General features: G+C 44.4%; 1 protein-coding gene across 2 annotated transcripts in view; it reads left to right on the forward strand.

Annotated features, from left to right (window-relative positions):
• The window catches only part of LOC128700683 (nephrin-like), a 234,266-nt gene that overhangs the window by 137,516 nt on the left and 80,717 nt on the right, over positions 1 to 16,033 (forward strand). The gene's annotated exons all lie outside the window — the stretch shown is intronic.

Raw genomic sequence — 16,033 nt, forward strand, 5'->3', positions numbered from 1 at the left:
TTTCTCCCATTCTACCTGCCACGGAAAAGGAGAAACCTCAGTCTCTGAACATCGAATAATATCTCTATCTCTTACGACGCTGGAGCCTCGGCAATACTATCTGGGTAAACTACGCCAGGAACTAAGAGGTAACGAGGCTATGCTGGGATAGGTGTTCCCAAGTTTGCAAGAACAACGCTGTTTCCACTCACAGGAAAGGAGTATTAGTTCCAGGGTCTGGCTATGGTAGCAAGAGAGAATCCACGCAGTTGTAGTAGTAGAAGTATTTCTTATAGTAGTGGTAGTAGTAGCAGCAGCAGTAGTAATAGTAGTAGTAGGGATGGATGTGAGGCGTACAATAAACTAGCCACAACCGTCCATGGAATAGATACGCAATACACCATAAACTAGCCGCGTCTTTGGCAAAATCTATTTCATCTGTGCCACACAGAGAACATATCTTGAGGCTCCAGTATTCCATTATCAGAAACAATCTTCTTGACAGTTTCCAGTGTGTGGTTGCGTGACTTGTGACTTTGTCAGAGAGACGATAACACGCTGGTGTTTCCGTGTAGAGGGACTGGTGACTGTGTCAGAGGGACGACAACACGCTGGTGTTTCCTGTCGTGAAAATTGACTGGTGACTGTGTCAGAGGGACGACAACACGCTGGTGTTTCCTGTCATGTAGAGGGACTGGTGACTGTGTCAGAGAGACGACAACACGCTGGTGTTTCCTGTCGTGTAGATTGACTGGTGATTGTGTCAGAGGGACGACAACACGCTGTTGTTTCCTGTCGTGTAGATTGACTGGTGACTGTGTCAGAGGGACGACAACACGCTGGTGTTTTCCGTCGTGCTCTCGGAGAAACAAGAGTAATTTCCGGACATCTGTCTTCTCCCAAAGGTTAAAAACTTCTCAAAAAAAATTAGGTACGTAGGAAAAGAGAGAGAGCGAGAGAGAGAGAGAGAGAGAGAGAGAGAGAGAGAGAGAGAGAGAGAGAGAGAGAGAGAGAGAGAGAGAGAGAGAGAGAGAGAGAGAGAACTAACATGTGAGGAGTCGAGTGTGAACTTCATCCACCGTCTACGGCCTCACTTAATCCCAAAGTTGATAATTTCTTCTTCAAACTCAAGGCAGATGCAGCATTTTGCCCAATTAACGTCTAGACGGGGAGAAAAAGAAATCTGTTTATTTTATGAGCTAAAAAGACGGATGCAGAGCCTTCTTGAACACAGATCAGAGGTGGCACAGCACAGAGAGCAAACAGGAGGCAAACTGAAGATAAACGGGAGGCAAACGGGAAGTAAACAGGAGTTAAACGGGAAGTAAACAGGAGTTAAATGGGAAGTAAACAGATTTTACTCCTTGAAAAAATCAGGAGTAGCTCTTAATTTCTTCGATCAAGAGACTCTTTACCAGTATCAAGGAACTAAGAGTCCCTCATCAAGAAGTTTTAAAAACGGGAACTTCCTGCTCAAGAAAGTTCTAAAGACGGAAACTTCGTGCACAAGAAAGTTTAAAAGAGAGGAATATCGTGGCCAAGAAGTTCTAAAAATGAGAACTTCGTGTTCGGGAAGTTTTAAAAACGAAACAATGCTCCCTCCAAGTTTAAAAAAGAAAGAAACTTCGCTACCTGGAAGTTTTAGAGGCGAGAAAACGAAGATACTTGTCACTCTGAAGGCGGAAATTTAATTTGTGGAGGACCTGACGAGGTTATCCGCCAGTCCTTCTGTCAACCCGAGCCTGGACGGTGGATCGAGCTTTCACTGCTTTCCATAGCTGAAGAGCTCACACACAGTGTATTTATTATATTATCATTGTTGTTATTTTTTATAATATATATATATATATATATATATATATATATATATATATATATATATATATATATATATATATATATATATATATATATATATATATATATATATATATATATATATATATATATATATTGTGGCATTTATGGATTTGGAAAAGGCGTATGACAGGGTGGATAGGGGGGCAATGTGGCAGATGTTGCAGGTGTATGGTGTAGGAGGTAGGTTACTGAAAGCAGTGAAGAGTTTTTACGAGGACAGTGAGGCTCAAGTTAGAGTATGTAGGAAAGAGGGAAATTATTTCCCAGTAAAAGTAGGCCTTAGACAAGGATGTGTGATGTCACCGTGGTTGTTTAATATATTTATAGATGGGGTTGTAAGAGAAGTAAATGCGAGGATCTTGGCAAGAGGTGTGGAGTTAAAAGATAAAGAATCACACATAAAGTGGGAGTTGTCACAGTTGCTCTTTGCTGATGACACTGTGCTCTTGGGAGATTCTGAAGAGAAGTTGCAGAGATTGGTGGATGAATTTGGTAGGGTATGCAATAGAAGAAAATTAAAAGTGAATACAGGAAAGAGTAAGGTTATGAGGAAAACAAAAAGATTAGGTGATGAAAGATTGGATATCAGATTGGAGGGAGAGAGTATGGAGGAGGTGAATGTATTCAGATATTTGGGAGTGGACGTGTCAGCGGATGGGTCTATGAAAGATGAGGTGAATAATAGAATTGATGAGGGGAAAAGGGTGAGTGGTGCACTTAGGAGTCTGTGGAGACAAAGAACTTTGTCCTTGGAGGCAAAGAGGGGAATGTATGAGAGTATAGTTTTACCAACGCTCTTATATGGGTGTGAAGCATGGGTGATGAATGTTGCAGCGAGGAGAAGGCTGGAGGCAGTGGAGATGTCACGTCTGAGGGCAATGTGTGGTGTAAATATAATGCAGAGAATTCGTAGTTTGGAAGTTAGGAGGAGGTGCGGGATTACCATAACTGTTGTCCAGAGGGCTGAGGAAGGGTTGTTGAGGTGGTTCGGACATGTAGAGAGAATGGAACGAAACAGAATGACTTCAAGAGTGTATCAGTCTGTAGTGGAAGGAAGGTGGGGTAGGGGTCCGCCTAGGAAAGGTTGGAGGGAGGGAGTAAAGGAGGTTTTGTGTGCGAGGGGCTTGGACTTCCAGCAGGCATGCGTGAGCGTGTTTGATAGGAGTGAATGGAGACAAATGGTTTTTAATACTTGACGTGCTGTTGGAGTGTGAGCAAAGTAACATTTATGAAGGGGTTCAGGGAAACCGGCATGCCAGACTTGAGTCCTGAAGATGGGAAGTACAGTGCCTGCACTCTGAAGGAGGGGTGTTAATGTTGCAGTTTAAAAGCTGTAGTGTAAAGCACCCTTCTGGCAAGACAGTGATGGAGTGAATGATGGTGAAAGTTTTTTTCTTTTTCGGGCCACCCTGCCTTGGTGGGAATCGGCCAGTGTGATAATAATAAAATATATGTATATATATATATATATATATATATATATATATATATATATATATATATATATATATATATATATATATATATATATATATATATATATATATATATATATATATATATATATATATATATATATATATATATATATACAACAACCACTGTGAAAGAATAGTGAAATTCCAAGCGCTTTCGTGACTTCTCACATTATCAAGGAACTATAAAAGCATTACATCAAAGGAAGGCATGTAAATGGTCAAGACTACACCTCACCATCACATCCCACAACAAAGCAACACCTGACGCGTGACGACACCCGACTCATAAGAAAAGAGGAACACTGCAGCAGGCCCGCTGGCCCAACTAGGCAAGACCTTCCCGACATCCCACTAACAAAATATTTGCCCAACCCAAGTACTCTACCAAAGAATCAAGATTTATTATTTGTCCAATGTATTATTAAATTCTTCCCAAATTTTATTAATTTGTAAATGAATCTAATTTATATAAACCAAAGGAAATATTCATATTATTTTCAAAACTATTTTTTATGAAAAAAGATTCAATTATATTCCTGTCGACCATGACGATTCAGATTTGTTAGGATTTCCTACAGGAAAGACGAGAAGTCGAAGTTCACAAATTAAGAAGCAAAAGTTGGCGAGCGGATGCTGGGGTTTGTCACACGATGGAACACCGGGGATACATGGCGAGCGGATGCTGGGGTTTGTCACACGATGGAACACCGGGGATACATGGCGAGCGGATGCTGGGGTTTGTCACACGATGGAAAACCGGGGATACATGGCGAGCGGATGCTGGGGTTTGTCACACGATGGAACACCGGGGATACATGGCGAGCGGATGCTGGGGTTTGTCACACGATGGAACACCGGGGATACATGGCGAGCGGATGCTGGGGTTTGTCACACGATGGAACACCGGGGATACATGGCGAGCGGTTGCTGGGGTTTGTCACACGATGGAACACCGGGGATACATGGTGAGCGGATGCTGGGGTTTGTCACACGATGGAACACCGGGGATACATGGTGAGCGGATGCTGGGGTTTGTCACACGATGGAACACCGGGGATACATGGTGAGCGGTTGCTGGGGTTTGTCACACGATGGAACACCGGGGATACATGGCGAGCGGTTGCTGGGGTTTGTCACACGATGGAACACCGGGGATACATGGTGAGCGGATGCTGGGGTTTGTCACACGATGGAACACCGGGGATACATGGTGAGCGGTTGCTGGGGTTTGTCACGCGATGGAACACCGGGGATACATGGCGAGCGGTTGCTGGGGTTTGTCACACGATGGAACACCGGGGATACATGGCGAGCGGTTGCTGGGGTTTGTCATACGATGGAACACCGGGGATACGTGGCGAGCGGTTGCTGGGGTTTGTCACACGATGGAACACCGGGGATACGTGGCGAGCGGTTGCTGGGGTTTGTCACACGATGGAACACCGGGGATACATGGCTAGAGGTGTGGTACAGTATTATTGAAAGTGCAAACAGGCTTGTACGATGGAGACATTATGGTAGATGGAACAACTCTCACAGCTACACACACACACACACACACACACACACACACACACACACACACACACACACACACACACACACACACACACACACACACACGCACACACACACACACACACACACACACACACACACACACACACACACACACACACACACACACACACACACACACGCACACACACACACACACACACACACACACACACACACACACACACACACACACACACACACACACACACACACACACACACACGCACACACACACACACACACACACACACACACACACACACACACACACGCACACACACACACACACACACACACACACACACACACACACACACACACACACACACACACACACACACACACACACACACACACACACACACACACACACACACACACACACACACACACACACACACACACACACACACAAATAAGAGAAAGTGCAAAGGTTTGCAGCAAGACAAGTCCCGGAGGTAAGGGGTATATCCTACAAGGAGAGGTTAAGGGAACTCAACCTGACGACACTGGAGGACAGGAGGGAGAGGGGAGACATGATAACGACGTAATGAAGTACTGAGAGAAATTATCAAGGTGGACAGGGCCAGAATGTTTCAGAGATGGGACACAGGAACAAGGGGACACAATTAGAAGGTGAAAACTCAGATGAGTCGCAGAGATGTTAGGAAATATTTCTTCAGCCTTAAAAATGTCGGAAAGTGAAATAATCCGGAGAGTGATATAGTGGAGGCAGGATCCATACATAGCTTTAAGAAGAGGTTCGATAAGGCTCTTAGGACCGGCAGTGAGGTGGGGCAAGGAGCTGTGCCTCGACCCCTGCAACCACATATAGCCAAACACACACTACTCAGTATACAACACGTCATATATCCCAACTCTGAACCACACCAAACTAAAACATCCCAACTGATAAAAAATAAATATACCCTGAAAAACATATATTCCTGACCTGTCAAAGCCCACAACACATGTTTCTTGACAGGTGTTTAATTGTTCTATCTATCTCTCTAGCTCTCTCTCTCTCTTTCTCTCTCTCTCATCAACGTGTATCAAAAATCTGTAAGAAATTAAAAAAAAGAGTGGAAAACCCGTTGCAAATTCCTAAAGGTATATGTTTGTTTACACGGGTGTGTCAGAGAGGCAACTTTTGTTATATTTAAGCTGGTGTATCCAGGATGTTGTACTCCGAGTGCTGCAGTAAGAAGAGTGTATTCAGGACGGTGTATTCAGAACATGGTATTGTATTAATTGTATTGTATTTAAAGTCTTGTACTCTGGCAGGTAGGTTAAGAGCGTTGTATTCAGTGTTGTATTTAGAGACTTGTATTTAGAGTGTCAGAGCACATTAACACATACACATACACACACACACACACACACACACAGACACACACACACACACACACACACACACAGGCTCGATACACAGTTTTAAAATGAGGTATGATAAAGCAGTGGAGCAGGGAGAGAGAGGACCTAGTAACGACCAGTGAAAAGACGGGGCCAGGAACTATGACTCATCCCCTGTAACCACAATTAGGTGAGTACACATACACACAGAATCGAGGGAGACCTGAACACAAACGCACAAGGTACTAAGATAACCTGATAGGGCAAACAGAGACGGATTGCTTACAAAAAACGAGGATGACGAACAACGGGACCACAAAGGAACGTTTAAAAAGGGGGATTAGTAAATAGATGAACACGTTTAACGTCTAATATTTGAGACATCGATGAGAAATATCAATGATACGAGAGACGACAACAATAATTATTATTATTGTTGTTGATGTTGTTGTTGTTGTTGTTGTTGTTGTTGTTGTTGTTGTTGTTGTTGTTGTTGTTGTTGTTATCATTATTATTATTATTATTATTATTATTATTATTATTATTATTATTATTATTATTATTATTATTATTATTATATTTATTATTATTATTATTATTATTATTATTATTATTATTATTATTATTATTATTATTATTATTATTGTTATTATTATTATTATTATTATTGTTATTATTATTATCCCACAAAAGTCAAGGATTCATATGCAAGGCCCAAGAGCTGCAGTTCAAGGCACCCAGTTAAACAGACGAACTGGTATCTGGCTGTGGCAGATGTTGCCATGACAACCCTAAACCAACCGAAATTACCCCTCTGTTGTCGTTGTTTTTTCCATCTCTAGTTGGTATACAGTCGTCCTTCATCTCTACGTCAGGCTGTGTATCTCCTTAGTGACCGTGCGTCACCAGTAACCGTGCGTCACCAGTGACCGTGCGTCACCAGGTTACCTGCGTTATTTTCTGTTCGCCCGTTGTTACAGGGTCGCTAACGAGTTGATATCATTTAAGCTGATATTTCCGGCTTGCTCGATCAACAACGTTGCCCCATCAACTCTCCCCGTCAGTAAATCACTCGTCACGCAAGCCGGTGTTACACCAATCCCTCGTCACACAGATCTCCCGTCACACTAACCTTCCGTCACACAGTTCCTCCGGTAAGAGAAATCCATTCCTTCTCCTCCTCCTTCTCCTCCCTCTCTAGCACCTCATTTCCCGTCGGCCCCGGAGACAGGTAATGTGACCTGCGTCCTCACCTCACGAGCGACACAATTCTCTGCCTGAGGAAGCCTCAGGCAGAGACGATTTTCTCAGCTGGGCGCTGATATCTCGGTTCAGTCAGCCACAAATCACACACCACAAAGGTCAGCGTGGCAAACAAAAGTTATATTTTGCTATTTCTTCTTTTGTTCCATGACATGATACAGGGTACATAGTGTCCTGTATATAATTCTATACTCTTCAGGCCCCTCAAGGAAGGTTCCTTGATGTTGGTGAGGGGCTCTTGATTTAGAGAATTGGATCTGTGCTCCAGTTCCCCGAATTAAGCCTAAATGCCTTCCACATCCCCCCCCCAGGCGCTGTATAATCCTCTGGGTTTAGCGCTTCCCCTTGATTATAATAATAATAATATACTCTTCAGGTTATGTCCTTGTATTGGTAAAGCCACTGGATGGCGAAACGTCTACAAATAAGGATACCCAGATGTTGCATCTCTGTTTAATTCTTCGTCTTGTCGGTACCGTATAACATCATGTATAACATTACTCGAGGTGTTGAAGCTAATTCTTGGGAAGCTTTGGGACAAGGTTGGACGAGTGGGTGGGTGGGAATGGTTGGTTTAGAGAAGGACCTGCCTAGTTTGGGCCAGTAAGCCTGCAGTAGTGTTCCTGCATTATTGCAGGATATATCGCTTAATGTGTCCTGGAGTGCTACCAGCTTTCACGACACACACACACACACACACACACAAAGTTTGCCTCTTAACAGCGGGAAAATGTGCAGACTACTGAAGGGATCTGACGTGATCGCAGCAGAGGACAGGACGACCGGTTTACCTAGCGGAGGAGCATCCGGCGGTGCAGCGCCTGGAGATGCAGCGCCTGGTGGTGCAGCATGCGGTGGTGCAGCGCCTGGTGGTGCAGCATCCGGTGGTGCAGCGCCTGGCGGAGAAATGTCTCTATAGGTGGAGCTTCAAGTTCAAGCGGCTGACATTAGCTTCTCCCGCTAGGTGAGGCTCGTAGAGGTCTCTCTGCTAGTAAAGGTCTCTCTGCTAGTAGAGGTCTCTCTGCTAGTAGAGGTCTCTCTGCTAGTAGAAGTCTCTCTGCTACCCGAGAGACCTCAAAATTCGTGGAGGCATAGGAGGAACAGGACAATAAGCATGGGAGGAGAGAGAGTGAAAGGAGAGGTGGCTGGAGACTAGAAGAGGGGCGTCCAACCCACACTGTAAACAGAGGTAATAACGTAGTTGGTGCTGGTTAATTGTAACGTATCCACACCTGTTGTAAATCATCACAATTTACACTCCGGGTATCCACAACCCTCCTCCCTCTCTTCTTTTACTCACTGCTTCCTTCCCCCTGACTCTTCCCCTCACTACTCCCTCCCCTTGCTCCTCCCTCACCACCGTCAAGGTCCCTCCATATTCCCTTTTAAATGCAATCGGAGACCTGCCTTACTTTCCCCCTCACCCTGAAATTACCACTATCATGGCTGCAGACACCTCTCTCTCTCTCTCTCTCTCTCTCTCTCTCTCTCTCTCTCTCCCTCTCTCTCTCTCTCTCTCTCTCTCTCTCTCTCTCTCTCTCTCTCTCTCTCTCTCTCTCACTCTCTCTCTCCCTCCAACTTCGAACACTCACTTAAAAAAAATGATGGAACGCTCTTCACACTCCGTATCGTCTTCTCTTCGCTCTGAAGCAACATCTCCAAATCTATCACTCTTTCTTAAACTCTCATCCTCACTCCTCTCTTCTTCATCCCCTCTCTCTTTCTCATTCTCTCCCCTTTCTCTCCCTCTGTCTGTCTGTCTCTCTCTCTTCCTCTCCCTCTCTCCACCCAGAACTGGGTTTACGAACACCTTGTGGGAGCAAACAGAGAGAGAATCATGGAACTGAAAAGGGAGAAACCTGACTTCAAAAGAGGAGAAAACACATATATGAGACAATTCCAGAATGTAGTGCATCGAGAAAGGGAACTGGAAGGGAAGACAAGGAATGAAATGACGGCGAATACGGCTGGAGAGAGAGAGAGAGAGAGAGAGAGAGAGAGAGAGAGAGAGAGAGAGAGAGAGAGAGAGAGAGATATGCAGGAGGCCGAGAATGCACGCCTACCCAGGAGGCAGCAGGAAACAATGACAGGAACAAGGCGTGGGGGGCAGGAAGAGGCGTGGGGGCATGAAGAGACGTGGGGGCAGGAGGGGGGGGGGGAGGCAGGAAGAGGCAGGAGGCAGGAAGAGGCGTGGGGGGCAGGAATAGGCGTGGGGACATGAAGAGGCGTGGGGGCATGAAGAGGCGTGGGGGCAGGAAGAGGCAGGAGGCAGGAAGAGGCGTGGGGGCAGGAAGAGGCGTGGGGAGCAGGAACAAGGCGTGGGATCATGGTTCACCCCTTAAGGAAGGCAGCAGTGAAGGACCAGGTAGGAAGACTGAAGGAGGAAGGAAGGAAGGACGGAAGGAAGAAATGAAGAAAGAAAGGAAGGAAAGAAGAGATGAAGGAAGGAAGGAAGGAAGGAAAGAAGGAAGGAAGGATAGCTCCCTAGAAATTAATAAAAAGGTCTGTGAACAGCTGAATGATAGTTTAAGGAGGAATTCTCAGTGGAATCAGAGAGAGAGAGAGAGAGAGAGAGAGAGAGAGAGAGAGAGAGAGAGAGAGAGAGAGAGAGAGAAACATAGTGCACCAGCGCATTCAGGACACAATACACATAACGGGAGGTGAGCTAGATGCCTCGACAGAGATGAGACGAGACACCATCTCTCACTCTGGGTTCTGAGAGAAGACGCAGAAGACCTGTGTGACCCACTAACAACAACCTTCGATCGACGGAGTGCAACTTGCCAGAGGTGAGCGAGACAACAGACATAGTCAAGACACTTTTAGACAGGGGGAACACCACCCCATCACACACACACACACACGCACACACACACACACACACACACACACTTCATCAACATTATAATTAAGTCTCGCAAGAAGCCAATTCTGTTGAGCGTCTCCACAACGTCTTAATATTTCCTTCTCAGCTGCCACGATATTACACCCGCGATATTACACCCGTGATATTACAACTCACGATATTACACCCGTTATATAACAACTCACGATATTACACCCGTGATATTCACCATTAATTTGACTCAGTGAGTAAAGTGCTATTATTATTATTATTATTATTATTATTATTATTATTATTATTAATATTACTTAGTTTTATTGTTATTTTATTATTATTATTATTGTTATTATTATTAGTGATGGGAAAGCACTAAACCCGAAGGGATCACACCGCGTGTTGTAGATAATCTGATATGATTCAAGGGGAGGAACAGCTTCAGTTCCTTGAAATAAGAGCTCTAAATATGTTCCATATTTTTTTGACGTAGCTTTATTTCGCGATACCTGACCCAAACATGTATCGTGTTACGGGGAATTAACTCATGGGGTAATATCGGGAAATTAACGGAGACCGTGATATCGGGCGTAAATACACGAGGTAATTTCTTAGGCTGCGTTGTATTCATTGTTTGGGAATATCTAACGAAGCCAGGGTCTGGAGGATGACCCATGGCCATACCGCAAGGCAGCGTTGAGGTGGAGGCGGCAGTGTTTCGTCTGGCAGTGAGTAGTGGTTCATCCCCCTGCAGTGTATAGCACCCGTGTCTACATTATTCAAACACCCCCCACCCCTTTGCCCCTCCCCCCTTCCTCCGCAGTGTTCGACAACTGTGGCTTCCCTCTCGCTAGTGTGAGAGGACATACACGGAAAGGTAATAAATGGAGGATGATGACAGAGATAAAGGGCGGTAAAAGGGTGGTAAGGATGGTAAAGGGGGGGTAAAAGGGGTAAGGGATGATAAGGGGTGGTAAGGGTTCGTAAAGGGTCGTAAAGGGATGGTAAGGGGGTACAAGCTCTTTCTCTTTCTCTCTCTCACACACACGCACACATAACATACACAAGCACACACACAACGTGTGTGTGCCTGTGTCTGTGTGTCTGTGAGTCTGTGTGTCTGTGCGTCTGTGTGTCTGTGTGTCTGTGTGTCTGTGTGTCTGTGTGTCTGTGTGTCTGTGTTTGGGGAGGGGAAGGGAGAGAAGATGAGGGGAGAGGGAGGAAAGGGGGAATTAACCGAGATTAAAGTCTTAACTCAGATCAAGTTCACATCAGCACTGACCCCTCACCACCATAACAAACCCACACTCGTATACTCAAGACCTGATTCATTCAGGACTTGATTCATTCAGGACTTGATTCATTCAGGACTTGATTCATTCAGGACTTGATTCATTCAAGACTTGATTCATTCAAGGCTTAATTCACTCAAAACTTGATTCATTCATGACCTGATTCATTCAAGACGTGATTCATTTAAGCCTTGATTCATTCAAGACTTGATTCACTCAAGATACCTGCTATCCCAGGATAAATGTTATCCCAGGATACATGTTATCCCAGGATACCTGTTATCCCAGGACACCTGTTATCCCAGGACACCTGTTATCCCAGGACACCTGTTATCCCAGGATACCTGTTATCCCAGGACACCTGTTATCCCAGGATACCTGTTATCCCAGGACACCTGTTATCCCAGGATACCTGTTATCCCAGGACACCTGTTATCCCAGGATACCTGTTATCCCAGGATACCTGTTATCCCAGGACACCTGTTATCCCAGGATACCTGTTATCCCAGGATACCTGTTATCCCAGGACACCTGTTATCCCAGGATACCTGTTATCCCAGGATACCTGTTATCCCAGGACACCTGTTATCCCAGGACACCTGTTATCCCAGGATACCTGTTATCCCAGGACACCTGTTTATCCCCAGGATACCTGTTATCCCAGGATACCTGTTATCCCAGGACACCTGTTATCCCAGGATACCTGTTATCCCAGGATACCTGTTATCCCAGGACACCTGTTATCCCAGGATACCTGTTATCCCAGGACACCTGTTATCCCAGGATACCTGTTATCCCAGGACACCTGTTATCCCAGGATACCTGTTATCCCAGGATGCCTGTTATCCCAGGACACCTGTTATCCCAGGATACCTGTTATCCCAGGATACCTGTTATCCCAGGACACCTGTTATCCCAGGATACCTGTTATCCCAGGATACCTGTTATCCCAGGACACCTGTTATCCCAGGATACCTGTTATCCCAGGATACCTGTTATCCCAGGATACCTGTTATCCCAGGACACCTGTTATCCCAGGATACCTGTTTCCCAGGATACCTGTTATCCCAGGACACCTGTTATCCCAGGATACCTGTTATCCCAGGACACCTGTTATCCCAGGATACCTGTTTTCCCAGGACACCTGTTATCCCAGGATACCTGTTATCCCAGGATACCTGTTATCCCAGGACACCTGTTATCCCAGGATACCTGTTATCCTAGGACACCTGTTATCCCATGATACCTGTTATCCCAGGACACCTGTTATCCCAGGACACCTGTTATCCCAGGACACCTGTTATCCCAGGATACCTGTTATCCCAGGATACCTGTTATCCCAGGACACCTGTTATCCCAGGATACCTGTTATCCCATGATACCTGTTATCCCAGGACACCTGTTATCCCAGGATACCTGTTATCCCAGGATAGCAACAAGGACCTGGTTTACCATCCTCAATATTGTGCTTTGTTTGTAATATATTATATTGTATTGTATTGTATTGTGCTGTATTTGTAGTGTTTGTATAGAATTTATATTTTTTGGTATTCACATTGTATTGTATTTTCATTATGTTGTATTTTTTCTATATTATATTGAATTTAATTGTATTGCATTTTGTATTTGTTACATTCTATATCATTTTATTGTTTTGTATAGTATTCTATTGTATTTTATTGTATTTCCATAAATACAGTGGAAAAAATATCTGCCAGGTCACCCCAGAGCTGTCAGGTCCTCAGTGTTATAGCTCTCTGTCTCTCTCTCTCTCTCTCTCTCTCTCTCTCTCTCTCTCTCTCTCTCTCTCTCTCTCTCTCTCTCTCTCTCTCTCCCCTCTCCCTCTCCCTCTCTCTCTCTCTCGCTCTCTCTCTCTCCTCTCCTCTCTCTCTCTCTCTCTCTCTCTCTCTCTCTCTCCCTCTCTCTTTCTCTTTCTCAGATTAATGACAGTCAACACTGGGATTGTCGCTTCACTGCACACACACACACACACACACACACACACACACACACACACACACACACACACACACACACACACACACACACACACGCACACACACACACACACACACACACTGTAAAGCCGAAGCCTCTCGTTAGACCATTGTTGAGTTAGACCACTGTGGTCTGAACTAGACCAAGAATCTAGTTCAGACCACCTAGAAAAGCCCAACATCTAGTCCAGACCACCTACATACGACCAGGGTCTAAATATCACCACCTAGATAAGACCAGGGTCTAGATAAGACCAGGGTCTAGATAAGTCCAGGGTCTAGGTATCAGCACCTAGATAAGACCAGAATCTAGATATCATCACCTAGATAAGACCAGGGTCTAGATATCACCATCTAAATACGACCAGGGTCTAGATATCACCATCTAAATAAGACCAGGGTCTAGATAAGACCAGGGTCTAGATATCACCATCTAATTAAGACCAGGGTCTAGATATCACCATCTAAATAAGACCAGGGTCTAGATAAGACCAGGGTCTAGATATCGCCATCTAAATAAGACCAGGGTCTAGATAACACCAGGGTCTAGATATCACCATCTAAATAAGACCAGGGTCTAGATATCACCATTTAAATAAGACCAGGGTCTAGATATCACCATCTATATGGGACCAGGGTCTAGATAAGACCAGGGTCTAGATATCACCATCTAAATAAGACCAGGGTCTAGATATCACCATCTAAATAAGACCAGGGTCTAGATATCACCATCTAAATAAGCCCAGGGTCTAGATATCACCATCTAAATAAGACCAGGGTCTAGATATCACCATCTAAATAAGACCAGGGTCTAGATATCACCATCTAAATAAGCCCAGGGTCTAGATATCACCATCTAAATAAGCCCAGGGTCTAGATATCACCATCTAAATAAGACCAGGGTCTAGATATCACCATCTAAATAAGACCAGGGTCTAGATATCACCATCTAAATAAGACCAGGGTCTAGATATCATCATCTAAATAAGACCAGGGTCTAGATATCACCATCTAAATAAGACCAGGGTCTAGATATCACCATCTAAATAAGACCAGGGTCTAGGACCTTCCTTGCAAATACGGGATTGTTATTCTATACGGTGCAGTGTGTAGCAGCCCAGATGGAGGGAACTAACAAGTATTTTATGAATTTTTTGGAGAAGAATTCGGTGGTGAATATTCGGCAGTAAATATTCGGGGGTGAATATTCGGCAGTAAATATTCTATAGTGAATATTCAGCAGTGAATATTCGGTAAGGAATTTTCGACAGTGAATATTCGGTAGTAAATATTCGGCAGTGAATATTCAGCAGTGAATATCAGACACTGAATATTCGTCAGTGAATATTCGGCATTGAATATTCGGTAATGAATATTCGGTAATGAATATTCGGCAAACTATGCTTGCTACTCTTTTTGTTATTGATGTTGTTCTTTTCGATGTTATTTTAATTCTACCGATAATGATTATTATTATTTATCCCAAGATGGGCGACTGTATCGTGCACCGGTATGAATAATTTTTACTGGGGGTGCACCATGCACACCCACACATCATGTATTCCATCAGTAATCAACTTGGAGCACGGTAGAGTGCTGGTGTGACTGAAAGGTCTTTCATTCACACTAAGAGTCAACTACCAGTAGTAATAGCCAGTCAGAGTGAGGGTGAGGGGTAGTGTTGAGAGGGGTAGTGTTGAGAGCCTGCCTTGCTTAATTTGTAACTAGAGGCCACCTTGGAGGGGTCATTTCCTCACCGTATTCAGCTGATTACCGTATACTAGACTTCTGTCCTCTGTACGAGTGTGTGTGTGTGCTGCTACCAGTGAGAGAACTCGTTCTTGTTCTTTCTCGTTAACCAACTCGTATTATGGCTTCCTTTCAATCTTCGAGTAAAACAGTGTGTTTACAGTAACACTGGTGGTGAGAGCGTCGGTGAGTTCAACAGTAAAACACCTGGCCTAGACACTATTAAAAATTCGTCACTTCTTTACCGTTTGCTCCCTCGTTGGAATTACAATTTAACAACCAGGTACATAAGGCCTTTCAACAGCACCCGTATCTGTAATAGCAACTTTAAGTCACTCCCAATTTTTTTTTTTTTATTTTCTCCTATGGTTTTCGTTCACAACTTGAGAACGTTACAGTGGACAGTAACTAGGGCAAGAATCATGCGAGGCTTGGTATATGCAGGCTTCTTCTGATCAATGTTATACAGTCCTATATCTCAGTCTGACTGCCTGCAGACTCTCAGCATTGGATCTCCATACTGAGAAGACTGGGAATGGTGTTGCAGTGAGTATATGCGATATATGTAGCTAGGTGTGTATAGCCTGCTAGGTGTGTATAGCCTGCTAGGTGTGTATAGCCTGCTAGGTGTGTATAGCCTGCTAGGTGTGTATAGCCTGCTAG

Source organism: Cherax quadricarinatus, chromosome 56 (genome assembly GCF_038502225.1).
Source record: "Cherax quadricarinatus isolate ZL_2023a chromosome 56, ASM3850222v1, whole genome shotgun sequence".
Lineage (NCBI taxonomy): Eukaryota > Metazoa > Arthropoda > Malacostraca > Decapoda > Parastacidae > Cherax > Cherax quadricarinatus.